Below are 21,666 nucleotides of genomic sequence, written 5' to 3'. Positions count from 1 at the left end.
TTCTCAACTCATCGCTATTCCGTGTGCCCACCTTTGCATTGAAATCCCCCATCACAACGGTGAAGTGTGTTTCGGAGGAGTGTATGGCTTTTGAAATTTCCTCATACAGAGCCTCTACTTCGTCGTCACAATGTGTCGAGGTCGGCGCATATACCTGTATGACCTTCAGCGAATACCGGTTAGATATTCTGAGTATAAGGTACGCTACCCTGTTCGACACACTGTCGACCTCACACACGTTGTTGACGAGAGACTTGCGGACGAGAAATCCGACACCACCCTGGGATTTACGGTCTCCTTCCCGGAAGAAGAGCAAGTTGCCGGAATCTAGGATTATCGTATCCTGACCCTCTCTTCGGATTTCAGATAGTCCCAAGATGTCCCACCGCATTTTGCTCAATTCTTCCTCCAGCTCGACAATCTTCTCATCAGTCCGCAGTGTGCGGATGTTGTGCGTTGCCAGGGCCAAAGTTCGTCGGGGGTGGTAGCGCTTTCTCTGCCGGGGATTCTTAGCACCCCCTGCTCCGCCGTTACCTGATCCGCTACCTAGATCAGGAATAGCGGAGCTGCCGGGGACTGGGGGCCGTGTAATTTTGTTGTCGCTCATAGTGAAAGGGGGGGGGTTGCCATAATCCCCACGCTTGGCAGGCGGCTTGGGGATCGCAGTTAGGTCACCGATAAATTTTGAGAATGCTGCTGCCCATTCCTCGGTGGCTGGTCGCAGTTTTAGGACGTACCCGGGTCCAAATAAAGAATTACTCATATTCAAATAATGTTTTTCAGAATGGCTTAATATCCTTGAGATTGAACACTGTGATGGAAAACTTGTGAAACGAATAACTTACACGCATCAAACCGTTTTATCACATTGAACGACGAATTTGAAACGATTTAAAATTCTAAAAGAGTTTTAAAAGAAAGCTCTTACGGATCCTGAAGGAGATTTGTCTAACATTGCAAACTCAACGAAAATAATGCATGTAAGTTGTCTTGTAGTTACAAATTGACTAAAATGTCAAAATAGATAGAAGATAAGAGTGATATTTTTTTTGTTAAATGTGTGTGGCTTTTTATGGGATTTATGTATGTACTGCTGATGAAAGTGAGAGAACTAATGCCATTTACCATAGTTTTAAATATGTGCTATGAAAATTTTAACAATATCTCGATTAATTTTGTTCGGCTCAAAGGACCAAGTTAGAAATTAAGGTATGTTTTTCTAGTCGAATTTCTTTAGTTTTTTTTCCGAGAATAGCCAAGACATTTTACTAGGTACTTGGTATCTATTTAAGATTTCGAATACCTTATGTCATTCAGTACAGTTCCAGATCTCCTAGTATTACTGAACATTGTAAGGTGAAAATCTCAATATTATTCGAATCAAAGGACCACATTCATACCAAGTCTTGTGCTCAATAATCGCATTTGCATCAACTACATCGTCAATAACCTTCTGCTTCTAAAGTAAACACGTTTTTGCTATTCAGTGCAGAGTGAAGCTTTTAATTATTTAAAAAAATATTACAACGCTTGTACCATAGACAAGTAAACTTACACTGTTCTATAAATCTATAGCCATTACAATTCACATTTAATATACTAGATGGCGGTAGTAGTTACATTTTGATACACAATTATATGCATTATCAACACCCCCACTTATCAAAATAAACTAAATATTACAATGTGCAAACTTAACATCTAACTTAACATCTTTAGAATACCCAATGATTCCATAAATTTGTAGTGTTTAACAGAACCCAGGCCCTTTGTCAACAAATCTGCTGGCATCTCATTTGTAGACAAATAAGTGATTTCTACTTTTCCACTTTTGACAGTTTCTCTTACAAAATGATGTTTAACATCAATATGTTTTGTCCTGTTGTGCCATTGATGATTAGAAGCCATCCGCAATGCACTTTGATTATCACAATACAATCTAATTGTTAACAAAGATCCAGTGAGTTCACACAATAGTTCTCTAAGATATACTGCTTCCCTACAAGCTTCCGAGAGTGCAACATATTCACTATCAGACATACTCATCTTTACTATCAGAAAATATAAGAAAGTCATCAACATAAACTGCTAATATAATTTTTACATCTTTACTCTTCTTCTTCTTCTTTCTACAGCCCATTACATCCACTGCAGGATATAGGCCTCCTCCAATGCACTCCATACACTTCGGTCTTTTGCCTTCCTTCTCCACATCGGACCTGCGGCTTTCGCGATATCATCGCTCCAGCGAGCTAGCGGTTTCCCTCGGTTCCTGTGGCCCGATCTTGGTCTCCAGTCAAGCACCTTTTGGCTCCATCTTCCGTCCTCCCTACGGCTTATGTGCCCGGCCCATTTCCACTTAAGCGAGGCTACTCTTTGAGCTATGTCGGTGAGTTTTGTTCTCCTTCTGATCTCGGTGTTCCTGATCCTGTCTCTCAGTGATACACCTAACATAGCTCGTTCCATAGCTCGCTGTGCCACCTTAAGTTTTTCCATGGCTTCCACTGTGAGGGTCCAGGTTTCACAACCGTACGTCATCACGGGGAGGACGCATTGGTCGTACACTCTCCGCTTTAGGCTCATAGGCAGTTTCCCTTTCAGGACATCCTCCAGTTTATTGAAGGCTGCCCATCCTAGCCTGATCCGCCGCTTTATCTCTTCCTTTTGAGCATTTTTATCGAGGGAGAGCATTTGACCTAGGTAAATGTAGTGTGGAACTCGCTGTATTTTTTGCCCATTTACCTCAATATGATCCACACCGTCCTGGGTCATAAATTGGGTTTTATTGATATTCATTTTTAGGCCGATTTTACACGAGGCTTGCTGCAAGTCCTCGAGCATACTTTGAAGATCTTCTACAGAGGTGGCTATAATAGCAATATCGTCAGCAAACCTTAAGTGTGTTAATTTCCCTCCGTTTATATTTATGCCTTTGTTGGACCAATCTATTGTGCGAAACATATCCTCCAGTGCCGATGTGAACAATTTTGGCGAGATGGTGTCACCCTGTCTTACACCACGAGACATTTTAATTGGGTCTGTCAACTCATGCAGGCTTATTTGTAGGGTAGCCTTGCTGTATATGTCTTTGATGACTTGAACATATCGATCGTCCACGTTGGATCGCTTGAGTGCATGAAATACAGCCCAATGTTCCACTGAATCGAATGCCTTCTCATAATCAACAAACCCTACGTGCACCGATAAGTTGTACTCCCTACATTTCTCGAACAGCTGCCTCATGGTGAAGATGTGATCAATTGTTGAAAATTTGGACCGGAACCCAGCCTGTTCTACTGGCTGCGCAGCATCTAGGCGATTGGCAAGTCTTGCACAAACTACTTTGGTGAAAAGTTTATATATGTGGCCTAAGATACATATGGGCCTGTAGTTTGCGATTTTAGCCTTATCTCCTTTTTTATGAATTAAGGTCCCTATGGCGTTTTTCCATTCATCCGGAGTAACTCCCTCGTGGATAACTTTGTTAAATAGGACCTGTAATTGTTTGAGTATAGCCTTGCCACCGTACTTTAAAAGCTCACTTGTAATTCCATCTTCCCCTGGGGTCTTTCCTGACTTCATTTTCTTCAGAGCATTTTTTATCTCATATATGCTTATGTCTGGCAAGTCCTCAGTGAGATGACGAATAAGCTTGGCTCTTGGATCAGAGTTCGATGGTATCAGTTCTTCGGTCTGACTGGAGTACAGTTTGTGATAAAATTCCTCCACAGCTCTGAGTATAGCTGGTCTTTCGGTTACTGTGGTTCCGTCCTCCTTTGTTATTTTATGTATCTGGGCATTTCCTTTTTGCAACTTTCTTCTGAACACTTTTGGGCCGCGATATTTCTCTATAGTGTCTTTAATGATGTTATAGTTGTTCTTCCTAACGTCATGCCTGATAGAAGTTCTAATTAATTTATTAAGATGGTTAATTTCTTGTAACGATTGTTGAGGAGTAAGGTTTCTTCTTTCAATAAGTTCCTTTGTAGAATCACTGAGAATCGTGCCATATTTCCCTCTTCGACTCGGTTTTTTCATCGCCTTAGCTACATCTGTTATCGCCTCATTGATGTTTTTACTAATTTCGTTCACTGTCTGGCCCAGGGGTAAAGTTTCAAACTTGCGTTCTAGCTTTTCCTCGAACACTTGTCTCTGATCTTCAATTGAACGATAGTCCCATCTTTTCGGCTTGTTGTAGCATAATGTTCTACGCTCCTTCCTTAGGTCGAGTTTGATCTTCCCTCTTACGATTCTATGGTCACTTCCAGCAGTAATTCGATTTAGAACCTCTACGTCCAGAAACATGTGCTTTTTGTTAGACAGGATATAATCATACTCGTTCAGAAGGCCATCTGGGTGTCTCCATGTCCATTTGTTTTGGGGCTTTTTCTTGTAGAAGGTATTCATGGCGTACAAGTTTTGGCTTTTTAGGAAATGAACTAGCATTTCACCCTTTCATTGCGCTTTCCAAGCCCATAATTCCCGATACAGTTCTCTTCCTCCGATCTTTCTCCTATTCTGGCATTAAAGTCGCCCATGATGATAGTGAAATGGCAGTAGTCCTGCTCGGTAGCTTTTTTGATGTCATCGTAGAAGGTTTCTACCTCCGTATCGTTATAGCTCATTGTTGGTGCGTAGGCTTGGATGACTTTAAGCTTGTATCGCTTGTTTATGGATAATGTCGCGTAGATAACCCTATCTGAGATGTATCCAGTCGATACTAATCTATTTGCCATGGATCTGTGAATAATTAGGCCTACTCCTCCTTCAGATTTGTCGTTATCTTTGCCCTTATAGTAAAACAAGTGTCCAGAGTTCAACTTAAAAAGGCCTTCTCCTCTCCAACGAGTTTCACACAATCCAAAAATGTGCCAATTTATTTTATTGAGCACTTGACTTTCTAGCTCAACTAGTCTTTCTTCACCTAAAAGAGTCCTAACATTATACGTTGCCAAGTAAATCGTTTTGTTTTGGCAGCCTGATCGAACCCAGAGATTCTTAGCACCCCCTGTCCTGTTGGTTGACCGACCGCTGCCTTGGCCGGGCCATACAGGACTGCTGGGGACTAGGGGCCTTTCTTTATTTGTCTTGTGCATGAGGGTTTTATTTGGCCTTGAAACACCACGCTGGCCACTGCGGGTTGGTGAGTCCACCTATTTTGAGGATATTTCCATGCCTCACGGCTTGTGGAAGCCGACCTGGTCGCTTCTGGTACCAAGTTGGTCAGGTTATTTACCGCCGCCCGATACTCGGCGTTTGTCTTTCGTTTAGCACCACCCGGGGGGCACGTGTAGGGTAACATTGGGTTTTCTACCTACGGACGCGAAAGACTCCACCCCCCACATCTTTACACATCTTTGTAAATAAACATGGCTCTTGTGTACAGTTTTTGTAATTATTTTTACATAAAACATCCCTAATTCTCTCATACCAAGCTAAGGCGGATTGTTTTAATCCATATACTGCCTTTTTGAGTTTAAGTACTTTCCCTGACATTTCAGATACAAAGCCTTCAGGTGCACACATATAAATGTCCTCTTTCAAATTACTATTTAGATAAGCAGTCTTAACATCTAATTGAGTAATGTCCAGTCCTAATTTAACACTTATAGCGAACAATAATCTTAATGTTGAGTGCCGCACCACTGGTGAAAAGGTTTCACTATAGTCCAGTCCATATTTTTGGGTAAAACCCTTAGCGACTAATCGCGCACGATATTGCACTTCACTATCACTATTGACCTTTCTCTTTAACACCTAACGACACTGCACAATTGTAGCTCCTTTTGGCGGATCGATGAGCTCGAAAACTTCATTCTTTCTGAACGATTCTATCTCCTCATCGATTGCCTTCCGCCATTGCTCACTTTCAGGACTTCTTAGAGCTTCTGTCACCGTCAGTTCTGTCTCCTCCATAGCCAACAAGCCCGTCTGATTGTACCTTGCTGGTTTACGTATCACCCTCTTTGGTCTATTTTTGATGTGTTCTGGTGATTCAACTGGGCTGCTATTTGATGATGAGTATTCAGGAACATAAGTCTCATCAGCTTCATAGAATGTTATCTGGGATGAGTCACTGTCATGGTTTTCTTCAGTATCTAGTTCTGATCGTTCTAGGCATTCCTCCCCCACTGAACGATTATTTCCTACAGGAACAGTTGAGCCTTCTTCTATACACCATGTTGTTTCATCAGTGGTGGACATTCCTGATTCAATTACCACTACATCTCGACTTGTAGTAACCACCTTCTTGACAGGATCATATACCCGGTAGCCCTTTACATGTTCTGAATAACCAACAAGAATGTGTTGTTGAGCTTTCTTGTCCCACTTGGTTCTTCTTTCCTTGGGAACATGTACCATAACTGGACTGCCGAAGATCCTTATATGGCTCAAGATTGGTTTTCTTCCATGCCACACCTCATATGGTGTCTTGTCATGGAGGCCGGACGCTATTGATCTATTTTTTAAGTACACTGCAGTGGACACTGCCTCTGCCCAAAACTTTTTATGTAACTTTGCGTCAAACAACATGCATCTTGCTTTTTCAACAATTGTTCTGTTGTTTCTCTCTGACATACCATTTTGTTCTGGTGTGTATGGGTTGGTTTTCGGGTGTATGATGCCAAATGTTTTCAAAAATCCCTCCATTTCCTTCGAACAAAACTCTCCACCATTGTCCGTCCGTAATATTTTAATATTGACATTTTTCTGGTTCTCCACCATGGATTTGAATTCTTTGAAGTATTTGTAAACCTCATTTTTCTCTTTCATGAAGTAGACGAATGACATGCGACTGTAATCGTCCACAAAAAGGAGGAAGTATTTCGACAATCCGATAGATTTAGTCTCCATTGGCCCACATACATCAGCATGCACAATTTCCAGCACCATTGTAGCTCTTGTGCCTGTGGGGAACGGTAGTCGGGATTGTTTGCCCTCACAACAAACCGCACAGTTTGATTTTGTCACTTCATAAGAGTCTTTATACTCAACACCTTCCACAGCACCACTCTTCATTTTGATTAAGTCTTTTGTGTTTATGTGACCTAACCTCCTGTGCCATAACAAAGCGTTATCTCTGGCAATCAAACATTTTGTCACTGGTGTTTTACATAAATCTAGTTTATAGACACCATCAATGAGGTTAGCAACAGCCACTAATTCATTATTTGCATTGTGAATTAAACACTGACTATCGGAGAAAGTAACACTGTTGTTGTTTTTTATCATTTGGCTTACTGATAATAAATTTGTAGTGAGGCTTGGTACACACAGAACCTCTTTAATTGTAATGTCATAACCTTGCTGTGTTGATATTTCTATACTGCCTTTGCACACTACCTGAAGTTTCTCATTATTAGCAATCATAATTTCTGAGCATGTCTTTGGACTTGATACATCCTGTAACCAACTTTGGACAGCAGTCATGTGAACACTGGCTCCTGAGTCCACGTACCACTCGTCTTTACTGTATCTAGCACTCAAGAATACAGCACTAAATGCATTAGACGACTTATTTCTGCTTGATTTTTCTAACATTGGACAATGATTGCGATAATGACCAGTATTTTTGCATTTGTAGCAGGTTATATTACTTTTATTTGCCACTTTGTCGTTTGAGTTTGATTTCCGACCGTTTCCGCTTTGATCGGTGTTGCCAGCTCTGGGTTTTGATTTCGCCCATTTTGAGGCAAACGCCGCTTCATTTTTCTGCGTTTCTTTCGCGGTCACTCCCATCAATTCTAACGGCTCTGAATCTAGTAATTTTGTCTTAATAACGTCAGCCGTAATCGCAATACCCGAATGTTCAATAGCCATGATCATAGGTGTGAATTTATCCGGTAATCCTGCTAGCATTAACGATCCAATCCATTGATCTGTAATTTCGAAACCGGTTCCACATAACCTTTGCGATGTCTCCACAATTTGAGTCACGTATGTGGTCATATCTTCACAATTTTCCCGTCGTATTGAAATCAAATGACGTAATAACGAAATCTTCCTCGAAAATCCTGAGTCGTCAAACAGAGATTTGAGTTTATCCCACAACTCCTTCGAAGTTTTCGTCGTCTTGATATGCACGTACAAAGTCGGGTCGATGGTTAAGCATATTTTGGCCCGAGCCTTCAGATCATCTTCGGGTTTAATGTCTTTTCCTACCACCGGCTTTACACAATGTAGCATGCCTTCCAACACGAGCACATTTTCAACTGCAAATGTCCACTCATCAAAGTTTTCCCGGCTTTTTAATTTAGGCACACTGGCTAAATAGTTCGTTGACATCTTGCACAGCACAATCGTGATCAAAAAACTAACTTCTATTACTATACTTTTATGAAACGTTTAAGCCCATAACCTCTAAAGTAAACACGTTTTTGCTATTCAGTGCAGAGTGAAGCATTTAATTATTTAAAAAAATATTACAACGCTTGTACCATAGACAAGTAAACTTACACTGTTCTATAAATCTATAGCCATTACAATTTACATTTAACATACTAGATGGCGGTAGTAGTTACATTTTGATACACAATTATATGCATTATCAACACTGCTAACTATCAGTTACAAAGCCGATTATACACAGATTTTGGAAAATTGGCTCCTAGTAGCCTAAATAGTACTTAAGTACCTATCACCATATACCGATGCCAGCAAATCAACCTATACTTTTCTGACAAATTTCTTTTTCAGCTTTATTGTATATGGCTATAAAGTCGAAAATCCAATGAATAAAACTGACAGATTGGAGTAAGATGATCTGCTAGCAACTATACTAAAATCCAGACCGAATATTCACTTGATAGTTTTGGGACCTAACCGAACAAGATTGTTAGGGGATGCCACTTCTATAAAAGTTTTAATTAACATTTCTTTACTTGATTTTTTTCTATTAAGAGCTTGCCTTTTTGTTATGGCATGTTTGTTGTAACAAGTTGGGTACAATAATAATAGTTTAACATTTTAATTTTATGATTTTATTATAACTTTACGGAACTGTTTGACTAGGAACTCGACTAGTTTCAAGCCATGCTCGAGGCTCATATTCGACGCGCGACAATTGCTGCGTCGTGTGATGCGCTTAATATACCTTAACCACTAAAGAACTGTAATGTTGTGTGTGCACTTTTTGGCTTACCTTCTGGGCCTACTTCGCTAATTTTTCATACATTGTCAGTCAAGATGATAACAAATATATGGTTTAAATTAAGTCATAAGATTTTGCCCCATACTGTATATTAATAGACCACATCCATCACCTCATTACTGCACGTCAGTTATTCGAAAACTGTACTATTATACATACAAGTTTACGGTAAAGACAGGTACATAATATGTATAAACAAGCCAAGCTTATCGTACAATTATATCGATGAGTTCCAAGTCCTCTGGGCGTCGTTTGTTTGACTTAATTAGTGTGCTATGTAGATGTGTAACTTCCAAGGGTTGTCTGTGAAGTTTCATACTAATAATTTGAACGGAAATTGTGAGTAATGGGTGCGAAGGGCCAGTGGATCGGTTTGGAAATGGATGGGTCTTGTAAGACGGGGTAAAGATGGAGATATTGCTAACTTCGTATAATGTTCGATGGATTTTCTTAGAGCAAGAATATTTGCCAATGTATTTATTGAGTGCGAACCCCTGGACAAAGGGTCTATTCCCGGCTCAGGCAAACTATTACTGGGCTTCTTTCAGTTTCGTAAATTTCTCAGTCGTAGCACTGAGACTGAAATTGTGCCCAGTAAATGGCAATAGGCTTACGCCTTATTACATGGGACTTATAACACAAATAGTCAAAAGTGGGTGTACATTGTAAAGCGGCTTTACGTGCATCGAAGTGCATCTCTGCCTAACCCATCGGGGATAAAAATCGTGACGTTGCTTATGTATTATTGAAAGAGGTGTTTTATGTGATTAATGAAAATATAGCTTAATAGTAAACATTTAAGATTTAGTTTTCAATAATAATCATTAGAATTTACTCAAGGTACAAGAAGATATAAATGAGAATTCAACCTTATTATGACAAGACTTTAAGGTTATTTATCGCATAACACCACCAACTCATAAAAACCAATGAGATCCAGTAGCGCTAAATGAAAGTGACGCAGTAAATAAAACAAATGTCCTGTGACGTCGTATCGTTATTCTCTTCTAGTATTCCTTTAAACTTTATACCATCAAAAACATCTTGTAAAAAAGCCCAAGTCTCGCACCTCAGTTTTCCTACCGTAAAAAGTTGTAAGATCCATATAATACCAAGTCGGTTATTTTATTTAGTCCCTATTTAAGGGACTTCTGTCAGAAGTTATTATGTAAATTGTTATCGTGTCAATATTACATTTATTTTACGTTTTAAATAAAATAAATCGACTTGGCCATCGCAGGTTATCATGTAATAGACCGTCGTAATTCGTAATCATGAAATAGACTAAACAATACAATACGAGAAATGTCAATAAAAGTAGGTATACTTGTGTTTCCATGCGTTATTTTTGCTCGACTTGGCGGGGCACTACCGTGCCCCCAGATGCATCAACAATTTTAATTTAGCGAACGAAACGTAAAACATTTCCCTAATTTAAAAAGCGAAGGAAACCGATATCCGTCCACATCCGACTTTAATCCAATTAGAATGAAAACTATCGAGAGAATAATATTCGATTCTCTGAGAAAATCCATCGGATGGAATAATTTCGGTTTCAATACGAATTAATATACGGACAGCTCTTCCTTCCGTTGGGTCAAATTTTTTTAAATTAAATTGCCTCGTACTGTCGCCTAACTTTTTTAATAAAGGTCCCACGACAGGTGGGCAGTGAACTGATTTATTGAGTTTTCAAATTCACTATGAAAAATGTCCGATCAACTGTTTTCTTATACGTTGGGAATTAATATTGAGTTTTTGAGGCTTTCAAGTTGTTTCAAGTGTGTTGTTGGTGGTTGTTTTAAAATTATGTTTAGAATAAATTGATGAGCGTGGAATGTTCCCTGTTGATTATATACTTTTGGGAATAAAGGTTATTCCTCTTTTTTTTCATCCAATGACTTCTCCTGCTTTAGGAGAGGCGAGAGGGAGTGTCAGACTCTTACTGATTAAAAACCACCCTGTTCTTACTCCTGGTTTTTGAGCCGTAGCTCCGGTAAATCCGCAAGGTAGTCTCCAGCTGCGGATCAGTGATCTGTGGTGGTCTGACGGTTCTTTCAGGCGCGTAAAGGCACAAAATTACAATAATCTATTTTAAAAAAATCTGTCGATATCGGACAATTTGTTGCTAAGGTTATTATGGGAAATAAGACTGATAACAAATATTTAGTTGCGTTACCTAACTGTTAACATGAGAGTTACCTGTACCTTTAGTACGAGTTTGCTATACGTTGAACGAAAACCAAACGAGAACGCGTTCAGTGCTGATTGGCCGGCGTGAATGAACCAACCAATTAGAGCGCCGAATGCGCTCTCGTTTTGATCTCGATAAACGTAAAAGAAACTCGTATTAAGCCCTTTAAATTTTAATTGTTTCTAGTATTAGTTCTAATTAATTTTATTATGGTATGCATCATAATTATGATAATTGTGATAAACCTTTAATACATTTCGCACATATTACGATATCTAATAGTACTAATTACTGCTACTTAGGTAACAATCAAACATTTTCTTCATCAAACCTGAAAACGTACTATCTCTCAAAATATAAGCAAAGAAAGATAACTCTTACCTCAAATGATTTAAAGATCAAAGTTACATGTAACGAGTAATGTGTAAGTTGTAAATCACAAGTTGAGCGTGGAAATACTCCAGGAGTAAATTTATGTGATGTTAATTAACTAGTTTAAATGTATGCACTTAATAATTTTAATAGTATGAATAATTAGTTTTAAGTGGTAGAACATAAAGTTTAAGATTGCTTGGCTTAAGCTCGGGAGAGATGTGCAGGAGATAATATTAGCATACGTGGAAGAGTTTTGTCTTAAAATGTGTTTCTAAGCGTGTAGTTGTTTAACGCTTGTTTTTTGTTAATAGATTGTTAAGATTAAAATTATTTACCTATTTTGTACTTACATGCAGTTAGTAGATGTAGCTTTTCCTCACGCAAAAAACTAAATCTTTTACACATTTCAGCTTATTGTCATGATAGAAAAATAAATGCAATATTTATAGAGGAATTAGCTAGCAGCCTCCGAGAATAAAAATGTGTTATTCCAGAATATAAATATGTGGTATCTCTATTAGAATCTCCATCCAAATACATACATCAGAAATTTTACCATTTTTCGTCAATGAGTAACATACATGCATACATCCTATCCTATAAATGCGAAAAATTTTCGCATAAGATTAAAAGTCCTTCGTCTGAATACAAACACAAATTCAGTTCTTTTGAAATAATTACAACTCGATCATTGTAACAATGGCTCTATTTTTCAACAATAAAACTGCATACAGTTATGAACTTTCCTTAACTCATTACTTTTTTAACTATCTGACGTTGCCAAAAAGTTTACATTTTGTCTGTTCACGATCGCCTTTGATCAGTTATTGATAGTGTTTTTATGTGTACGGTATATTGTATTTTGTTGCGGCTCATTGGTTGCATTCTTATTGTATACAAATTGCATATTCTCTTAAAAATACTTTTGCTTGTTTATCTTTGCTCTTTCAAATATATGCTTGTTTATCTGTCGATCTAGAAAAATGAAAGAGGGAATAAATTTCCATATGTTGTTCCCAAGTCATCCTGAGTAATTAATTCCCACTCAAAATTAAAACGTTAGGACATTCGCGAAGAACCATCAACGTCTTAATTGTTTAAAAAAAAAAGGAAATCTACCCCGTTCATACCCATATACATTAAAGAACCTTTTGAAAACGACAGGATATGTAATACATATACCAGAAATCTCCGCTTCTCGCCCACTTATATGAACAAAACCTTTTAAAGTGACGGGATAATATGTAAAACCCTCAAAAATTACGTCATGTCTAATGAATAAAATTTCACCAAACAGAAATACGAAATGAGAGAAAGTTCACGACAATGAATTACAACAAAAACGGCCAGAAATAGACGTTTAATTACGAAGCTCGTGCGCCATATTTAATTTGGAGCGTAAATCCAATGTGACGATGCGCATTAAAACATACGTTTTATGATATGTAACTCAGTGGGAATGACTGACACGGTTATGGAGGATTTCGTACCGAAGGACCAATAAAGATTGAATTTGTTAAATCTCAAAAATAAATTGTGTAAATGTCATAAGCTGACAAGATCAGCATGAATTGGTTAAAATATGAAAATAAATGTTGGAAATATCATCAACTGGCATGAAAATTATTATTATTATTATACGAAAAAAAAACATAAATTTATATTAACTTTTTTATATATATATTTTTTCACATTCATAATCATATTATGATTATCTTGCCCGATTCGAAATTCAACAAATGATAAACTATTAAAACTTAGTGGACTAGTAACAGCAAAAAGATCCGCCCAACGTGGGGCTCGAACCCACGACCCTGAGATTAAGAGTCTCATGCTCTACCGACTGAGCTAGCCGGGCATGTCCTAACATTGTTGTAATTGTCCACCTATTGATGCAATAGCTACAACTGTAAACCTATTTGGTAACTTATTCTTGTATTTTTATTATACTAGTAACAATGAAATCTGTTAAAACATTGTTTGCGGCAGTAAGTCTACACATTCAGTTGTAATGTGTAGTGCAATGTGAATAAAATAAAGAATTACAACGCTTTGTAGTTTGTAGTATACCAAAAGACTAGCTATTATACAATATAGCACTACTTATACTTAGTTTTAGTTTGTTCGCATATAAATTAAAATACGCAAAATATAAGGTTGTTTTAGATCAAAATGCTTAGAATTATTAGCAAAATTGCAAAAAGAATGCGCCCAACGTGGGGCTCGAACCCACGACCCTGAGATTAAGAGTCTCATGCTCTACCGACTGAGCTAGCCGGGCATGTCTAGTACTGATGAAATTGCCAACCACTATCGTACACCGCTGAAAACTTTACTTTCTAGTAATAATAATACCAATTGACATAATAGATCAACCATTTTCAACTGTTGGAATTACATATAAAGATTTATAGCAACATTTAAAGAGAAAACCTCAGGTTCTCAGGCATTCCGATTTTCTGCTGTTTTGAAGATAGCTAAAGGCTCGCTTTTGTAATATAATCAATATTTTTTCATGTAAAACTATCCTTTTTTCATCTGGTTATATTAATTACAAACACAATTACTATAAACAAAGCCATACAATTCCACATTAACACACACAGAGCTGCCTCATAAACTACACTTACATGCTGTCAAATTTTAACCACTCGCTGGTCCAAAGACATTGAGATATCGTACAAACAACTGAGTCACCTGCGTTCTGCGGTACGAAAATTTACGGTTGCAAAATGTACGCGGTCGACATGCAAAATGCTACCAGCTTAAATTTTAACGAGGAAAAACGTATGCACGCGGAACCAAGGACCACAAGAAAATAAGTGTTGTTACGTTAAAATTTTATTTAATGAGCATTTTAATTGAGTTGTTTAATTAAAATTTTATATTTTATTTTTACTGTGAAGGTACTTTTATTGGTTATGTTTTTTATAACTGTGTAATTGGAAAGTGTAACAATGAAGTCATTGTTATATCTACATGGAGAATAAAGCGAAGCTCTACCCTAATATAATAGAAAAATCCAACTTCTCAGGTACCAGTCTACAGTCTATTATTTGTATCTATTGTTCATTAGTCCCTACTACAGTCAAAGATACCGTCAGCTCCTCTACGATTCAAAAAGAAGTTACCTATTTTTTTACTGTTCCCGTTTTGTGGGTATCATCCAAATATCTAACTAAAAAAGTAGCAGATACGTGTGGTACAAAGTGGAAGTTGTTTACTTAACAGATTATTTAGAGACATTTTTTTTAAACGTTGATAATACTGCCTTTGGCCAACAACCCGCTTACTGCTAGGACGGCGAAGCGAAGATGTGGCCGAAGATGGAGCACACAGACTTAGAAAGTACTTATTCACTCTGACCTTGAAAAGACCCGGGTGGAATTTCTCAGAAAAAAAGATTAAAGAAAGATTTACAAATTTGCAGAAAAAGACTACTTGGCGAACTTTTCTATTGAATAAATTGACTATCATGTTGACCTTTACAACTGTTCAACAGATGAAACTAAATTATTTTTGCCTATTTTCAGTCTACGTAAACGTGTGTAAAAACTAGATTTGCCTCCAGAGAAACATATAATAGTTTTACTCTGTTATGAAATTACCTGCCTCCAACAAAGGCTTAGATTAATTGCCTCGTGTTGCCTAGTTCATAATTTCGCTCTAATTTAGGTTAGTCAAAACATGTGTAGGCTACATTTTGTAAAGGAACGCTGAGTGATATGAAGTTGTTTTAAAATACAATACCTTTTTGTTTAATTGACGGGCGCACTATCATTTGGTGGATTAGAAAAACAAAATATGTATGTATTTATTTAAGCTTGAATGTATAGCAAAACAAGTTAGGTGATGGTACTTAAGACATGAATGCCATATGGAATTCTCTACCAGTCAGAGGATAATCAGTAAATATGGGCACGTGTAATTATAAAGAACAATTATTAAACATAAATAGACTTTATAAAGGACAATGCTCAAAAATATGTGGAGCAAAAATATAAAATCCATAAAATGTAATAGTTGATTAATCATAACAAAATTAGGTATTGAATTATTTCACCTTCATTAGGTTCAGATTTGTGTACACAAGTGGTATACATTTGGTAATTTAAATAAGTAGTCTTAGTTACTATTTACTTTTAAAATAATAAACTACGAACCCAAACATATGGCGATATACAAACATCATTTATCGATTACCATCTTTTTCCGATAACAGAAGAAACGGGAAAGCAAGGAATTTTATCTCTCTAAAACCTCAAAGCACCAAGGTGGAAGGGAGAGATGAGTCTTTTATTTAGACCAGCTCCGGAAAAGTTCAAAAGTAGCAGTTTATTATTTAACTGAAATGAAAGCTTTGACTTAGGGATTAGCACCTAGCTAATGTGATTACTAAATTATGTCTACAAGTATATTGTGATCCCAGTAGGGCTGATTCGGAGCTGCGGACTACCTAGCGGGTTTACCGTGAAAAGCGGGAGTAGGAACGGGGTAGTTTTTATTCAGCGAGTTTGACACTTCCTCTCGCCTCGGCCAAGGCGAGAGATGTCATTGGACGACTTACACGCGTCAAAAAAATAAAATTATCATATATTCCCTAAAAATTTAAAAACTGTAAAGTTGTCTATGAGAAACAAATCTGCCTACCCTTTAAAATAACAACAGGCGTGACTTTATTGTCCAATAATTTCTAACAAAAGAACTCGTCCAAACAATTTGTACTTTTTATTCTATTTTTGTTGGTTTGACCCACTTTTATTCTTGTTAAACGATTGTGTCTATTTTTACTCTCGGCTGAATATAAAAACAGTTCATTTTGTAATAGTTTCTATGTCCATCGGTATTATTATTATTAGAAAGTTTTCAGCGGTGTACGATAGCGGTTGCCAATTTCATCAGTACTAGACATGCCCGGCTAGCTCAGTCGGTAGAGCATGAGACTCTTAATCTCAGGGTCGTGGGTTCGAGCCCCACGTTGGGCGATTCTTTTTGCTGATTTTAATGATTTTTGTGTACATTTTAATGTAAAAATCATTAACTTATTTTACCTATTTAATAAGATGAACAAATACTGGTAATTAAAATGGTTGGCCTTTCGGTACGCAAAAAGCGTGATGATATTTTAATTTTATTTTAAACTTCATGGCACATTAAAATTGAATAGACAGATTTACTCCTTTAAACCTTTCTCTGAGAGTCAATTATTAAGTAACGCAGATACCAAGGAAGTCTTTTTTGAGGGGGGAAAATCATCCAATGTCTTCTCTCGCCATTGGCGAGGCGAGAGGGAGTGTCAGTCTCTTACTGACTAAAATCCACCCCGTTCCTACTCCTGCTTTTCGAGCCGGAGCCCCGGTAAACTCGTTAGGTAGTCTGCAGCTTCAGACCAAGGAAGGTTTAAGACATATATTCAGTGATACCAGAAAAAAATGTATAAAAAGTGTTTTTGTAGCTATTTAATCAATAGGTTGACAATTACAACTTAAGTAAAACATGCCCGGCTAGCTCAGTCGGTAGAGCATGAGACTCTTAATCTCAGGGTCGTGGGTTCGAGCCCCACGTTGGGCGCATTCTTTTTGTATATTTTTACTAATATTGTTACTTAATTTTTTTTTTTTCTTGTCAATTTTTTTAAAAAAATTACAAATTATTGTTAACACATTAACCGCCCCGTCGGTTACTGGTGACCGACGCTTAGCGGAAGATTTGCCTTCAATAGTGTTCTTTTGGCAGTTAATGCTTTAATGATGTTTGATAAAATACTTTTACTAACAAAAACAAAACAAGTATGTAATCAACAATCCGGAAACGTCCATGAAAGTTTTACAAAATAGCGTAATATGTATAAGCACTATTATTATATAAACATTTGGCTGAATTGGTTTGTTCTTCTTGTGTCCGTGTGAATCAATCATTTGTTGTTTTATTTTTAAGAAGTTAAGTATTTATTTGAATGATATTATCAACATATAAGATTTTATTCAACTTATAAATTTTTTAGACTAGTGAGTCACCAGAAGAAGTGAGAAGAGGCTTTGGTCAGGAGTGGCCACTTTTAGGCTGATGATGATGAAGTAACGAGTTTTTATAGACATCACTAGTAAATAAATCTCCTGGTGGATTCCGATCATGGTGGCCAGTCTGTCTAACGAGACACCCACTACGCAGAAGATATTCTAGTGCACAAGTGTGTGCGCAAACACAGGTGTACTCACAGTTTACTCACTCTCATAACCCAATGGAACGGCAGACCGACACGAACAGAGAGAAGACAGACAGAACTAACGGCTTTGGACGCTTTCCGAGGTTTCCGAAATCGCCTATTGGTCTGGACCATGCGTGGTGTTTAAGTACTTTTGCTGTTCATATATTATAGGATGTCTTTGTCCAACACTGAGTTAGTGACAGACTGATCATGGTGGTGATTAAAGACACATTAATATTATAAAAATATTCGGTTTAAATTATATCATCGGAGAAAGCCGAGTACTACTATAAATATTCTAAAATAATATTAAATCAAATAGGTTTTTTGTAAGAATATAACTTTGTGCCATTTAAAAATACTTTAGTAAAAATGTAATATCATTTTACTTTTTTTTTCAAATAGCTCGTAATATTTTCGCCCGTAACCTATTTACCATTTTAATATAGACTCTTTATTACTATATTATTTTTAGCTACAAATACTTGGCAACGGAATTTTCTTCACGAATTTTAGTTCAAATTGCTTCTGAATATTTCTAAAACTCCTTCAAATATACTTACTTATCTATAAAAGTATACTTCAAGTAATGTATTAGAGTAAATAAAATTATATAGTTGCTTTTTCAATCTCTTACATAAAAAAAAAACTACTGAACAAATCGAAACGAATATTTACACAGAGATACCGAGGTATACCACTTAACAAAAAGGCTTTTATTTTATTGATCACAGTAACCATGGTATATTTGCAAAGCTTTGGCAGAATTTATTAACTTGACAATTGATGCTTCACAATAAACAAGAAGATTTTTAATCTCAAGATACTCAAAATCTTTTTGGTCCTTTAATATGTGGTCCTAACGTCCGCGGTTCAAAAGGACCATTCCATTTTGCGGCAAATTACGGGCCAAACTTCAAGAGTCGTTAGTGCACACTACCCCTTATCTTGTGTGCGCACCATCTTAGATATGCTTTTTCGACAATAATGAATGCAAGTTCCCCAAAGTTTGTTTAACTTTGGTAAAATTTTCGCTCGAAGAGTTAGTAAGGTTTTGTAAGAAAATAAATACATACACATGTATAGTAATAAGTACTTATATGGTTATTGAGGAGGTATATTTAGAGAAAATATCGTATATAAAGTAGGCATGTCGTAACAATAGTATACTATGAATATTTATTATAATTACACTATATATTAGTACGCGTTGTCGCGATTTCCATTCCAACGTGTAATGTGTAACCTTTTTTCAATAAGAAAACATGCAGTATTTTAATCACATAATCAAAATGACACAAGTAAAAGTATTAAAATATTCATACCAAAGAATAGATTATAAAGAAAAAAATATAAATTTTCGGCCTACTCACGCAATTACTTGACAAAGAACACGACTAGTGTGTATGTGATTCGTGTGTTGTGGATGGTCATGAATATGAGCCAACAACATAACTTGAAACTAGTCGATTTCCCCGTCAAATAATTATTCGAGTAAGCCGAAAACATAATAATTAACTTACGTAGTATGTATTACGAAAGTTATAATGTACTCGAAAATAAAGAAAATAATCAAACCTGACTCAACAACGTGTTTTCTTTCGGTACAAATAACATAAAAAGAAAATAATGTGAACACAAATAACATGTTCATCTGAGCACACTTTGATAGGAATCGTAAGTCATATAAAATGGTCTATGTATTTGGTTGGTTTCCATTCCCGTCCTCAATTGAATATGGAAAAAATAGTTCCGAGGTGCTTGACGATTGAGCTCCTCCCAGTTGTGTAGTCTCTTTTGTGCCTTTAGACTTAAGTCATTCTGTCTCCAGTACCATCACCGAGCGAAGTAGAAACTATTGTTTCTTTTGGCTGGTGTATCATGGTTGTATTTACTGTAGATTCTGACTTACAGGACCAGTGGTTTTAGTAGGTTGTAGCTTGTCTCACTTCAAAACAGAAAAGTAAAATCAAGAATAAATGTTGCTGGTTCTTATTATTCAGTTTTTGAAAATTCTCACTTAACGCATCAAATTTTATAAGTTACCGGGGCTCCGGCTCAAAGAGGTGGTATTTAGTTAGTAAGAGTCTGGTACTTCCTCTCACCTCGCCCAAGGCGGGAGTAATCATTGGATGATTTTCCACCCTTCAAAAAAAAAAGAGTAGAGAATTATTCAATAATTATTTTTCAATAATTATTCAATAATCTGAGTACGAGCAGTTAAAGGCATAGCAATAAATCACATCATAAAAATAAACCATCACATATATTATTCGATATACCCATAAAATACTCATACATCACCACAAATAGTCATTTTCAGACTTTATTGTTGAATTCTACGTTTTTAATAGGACATACAGACCATTTAATATGACATGGTCCGGTATAATTTCTCGTAGTATCTCCATGAGTTATGTGGGTAGATGACAGGTACAGCTTCGGTGTGTAATGCATTCACGTCTTGACTGTAATTCATGGTGTTGAAGTGGTTGGAGTATGGAGTTTACAGAGGGTGATTTGTGATTTAAAATCCTTAAAAATAATAGGGAGGTCTCAGTTAACATATATTATTATGATGATGTTGTGAGTCCCATGTAATTGGTGATGAGCCTATTGTCATAAATACGGGATATGGGTAATTAAAATCTCTAGGTTTATTACAAAGGTAAAAGGTAAGTAAAGTCTCTGAGCTAGTCTCTATTACATATATTTTTTTAAATATTGAGAAAAGAACATAATTGATTAATTGTTCTCCCTTTGTTACTTAATCATGGCACATTTCAGCTCAAAGCTAGATGGTGATACAATTGTAGTTTCATACGTGGTGCATAGGGTATGAATTTACTATGTGTATCATGTTATCATGGTTTATACGGTATCAAAGTAAGAAAAAAAGGCTTATAAAAATCGACTTAAAAAAATTGAGAGAAAAGAACCATTTATTTCATACTCTAAAACCAAGTTACATGTATCTACAGTTCATACAAAGATTTGATACGTAAGTCAGCGACGAAATGGGGCCAGTTCAGCATATACGAGACAGACAATCAAACATTATGAAACAAAGAATAACTATTATAAATAATTATGCTACAACCACGTACCAAAAAGGCTTTTGGTTCCTTTAATCTATTAGATTTTTGAAATTGTGGTCATATTTTAGGGATCTCTTATTTTGCGCATGATTCACAAGCCTCGGTGGCGCAGTAGGCAGCGCGTAAGTCTCATAATCTTAAGGTCGTGAGTTCGATCCTCACCCGGGGCATATCTTTTTGTAAATATTAAATTTTATGTATCAGAATTGATCTTACTCAAAAAGAAATCAAAACTAATGTTTGAAGTATAAAACATTACCGCAGTTTTTTTTATATAATTTATAAACTAAAATTGTCTGATTATAATCATGCAATTAAAAATTACTTGACAATTAGTGACAGTATCTAAGGACCAAATTGGTCCTTGCATTCAGAAACTTTTTGCACTTTTCAGACATCTAGCAAACAAGAATAGGAATACTATTTTGAAACATTTTAAAAAGCCATAAATCTTAGTCCAATACCTCTACCATGAGTTTGAAGCAATAGTATTTGTCGATAGTCGCTAGCGACGACATAAATTTTTGTATGTCAAATTTTACAACGCCTCTACCGGTCAACTGTAGAACTATTTGCCATACAAAAAATTTACGTCGTCGCTAGCGACTATCGATAAATACTATTGCTTCAAACTCATTAT

General features: G+C 36.6%; 5 non-coding genes across 5 annotated transcripts; 3 read left to right on the top strand and 2 right to left on the bottom strand.

Annotated features, from left to right (window-relative positions):
- Positions 1-13,505: 13,505 nt before the first annotated feature.
- Positions 13,506-13,578, bottom strand: Trnak-cuu (transfer RNA lysine (anticodon CUU)). The gene has a single exon. It is a non-coding gene; the product is annotated as a tRNA-Lys (tRNA).
- Positions 13,579-13,928: 350 nt separating this feature from the next.
- On the bottom strand, positions 13,929-14,001 carry Trnak-cuu (transfer RNA lysine (anticodon CUU)). The gene has a single exon. It is a non-coding gene; the product is annotated as a tRNA-Lys (tRNA).
- Positions 14,002-16,632: 2,631 nt separating this feature from the next.
- Trnak-cuu (transfer RNA lysine (anticodon CUU)) lies at positions 16,633-16,705 on the top strand. Its single transcript has one exon. It is a non-coding gene; the product is annotated as a tRNA-Lys (tRNA).
- Positions 16,706-17,218: 513 nt separating this feature from the next.
- Trnak-cuu (transfer RNA lysine (anticodon CUU)) lies at positions 17,219-17,291 on the top strand. Its single transcript has one exon. It is a non-coding gene; the product is annotated as a tRNA-Lys (tRNA).
- A 3,832-nt stretch (positions 17,292-21,123) lies between these two features.
- Positions 21,124-21,196, top strand: Trnam-cau (transfer RNA methionine (anticodon CAU)). The gene has a single exon. It is a non-coding gene; the product is annotated as a tRNA-Met (tRNA).
- Positions 21,197-21,666: the final 470 nt, after the last annotated feature.

This window comes from Spodoptera frugiperda, chromosome 14, assembly GCF_023101765.2.
Source record: "Spodoptera frugiperda isolate SF20-4 chromosome 14, AGI-APGP_CSIRO_Sfru_2.0, whole genome shotgun sequence".
In the NCBI taxonomy this organism is placed as follows: Eukaryota; Metazoa; Arthropoda; class Insecta; order Lepidoptera; family Noctuidae; genus Spodoptera; species Spodoptera frugiperda.
This window is presented reverse-complemented; position numbering and strand designations above follow the sequence as displayed.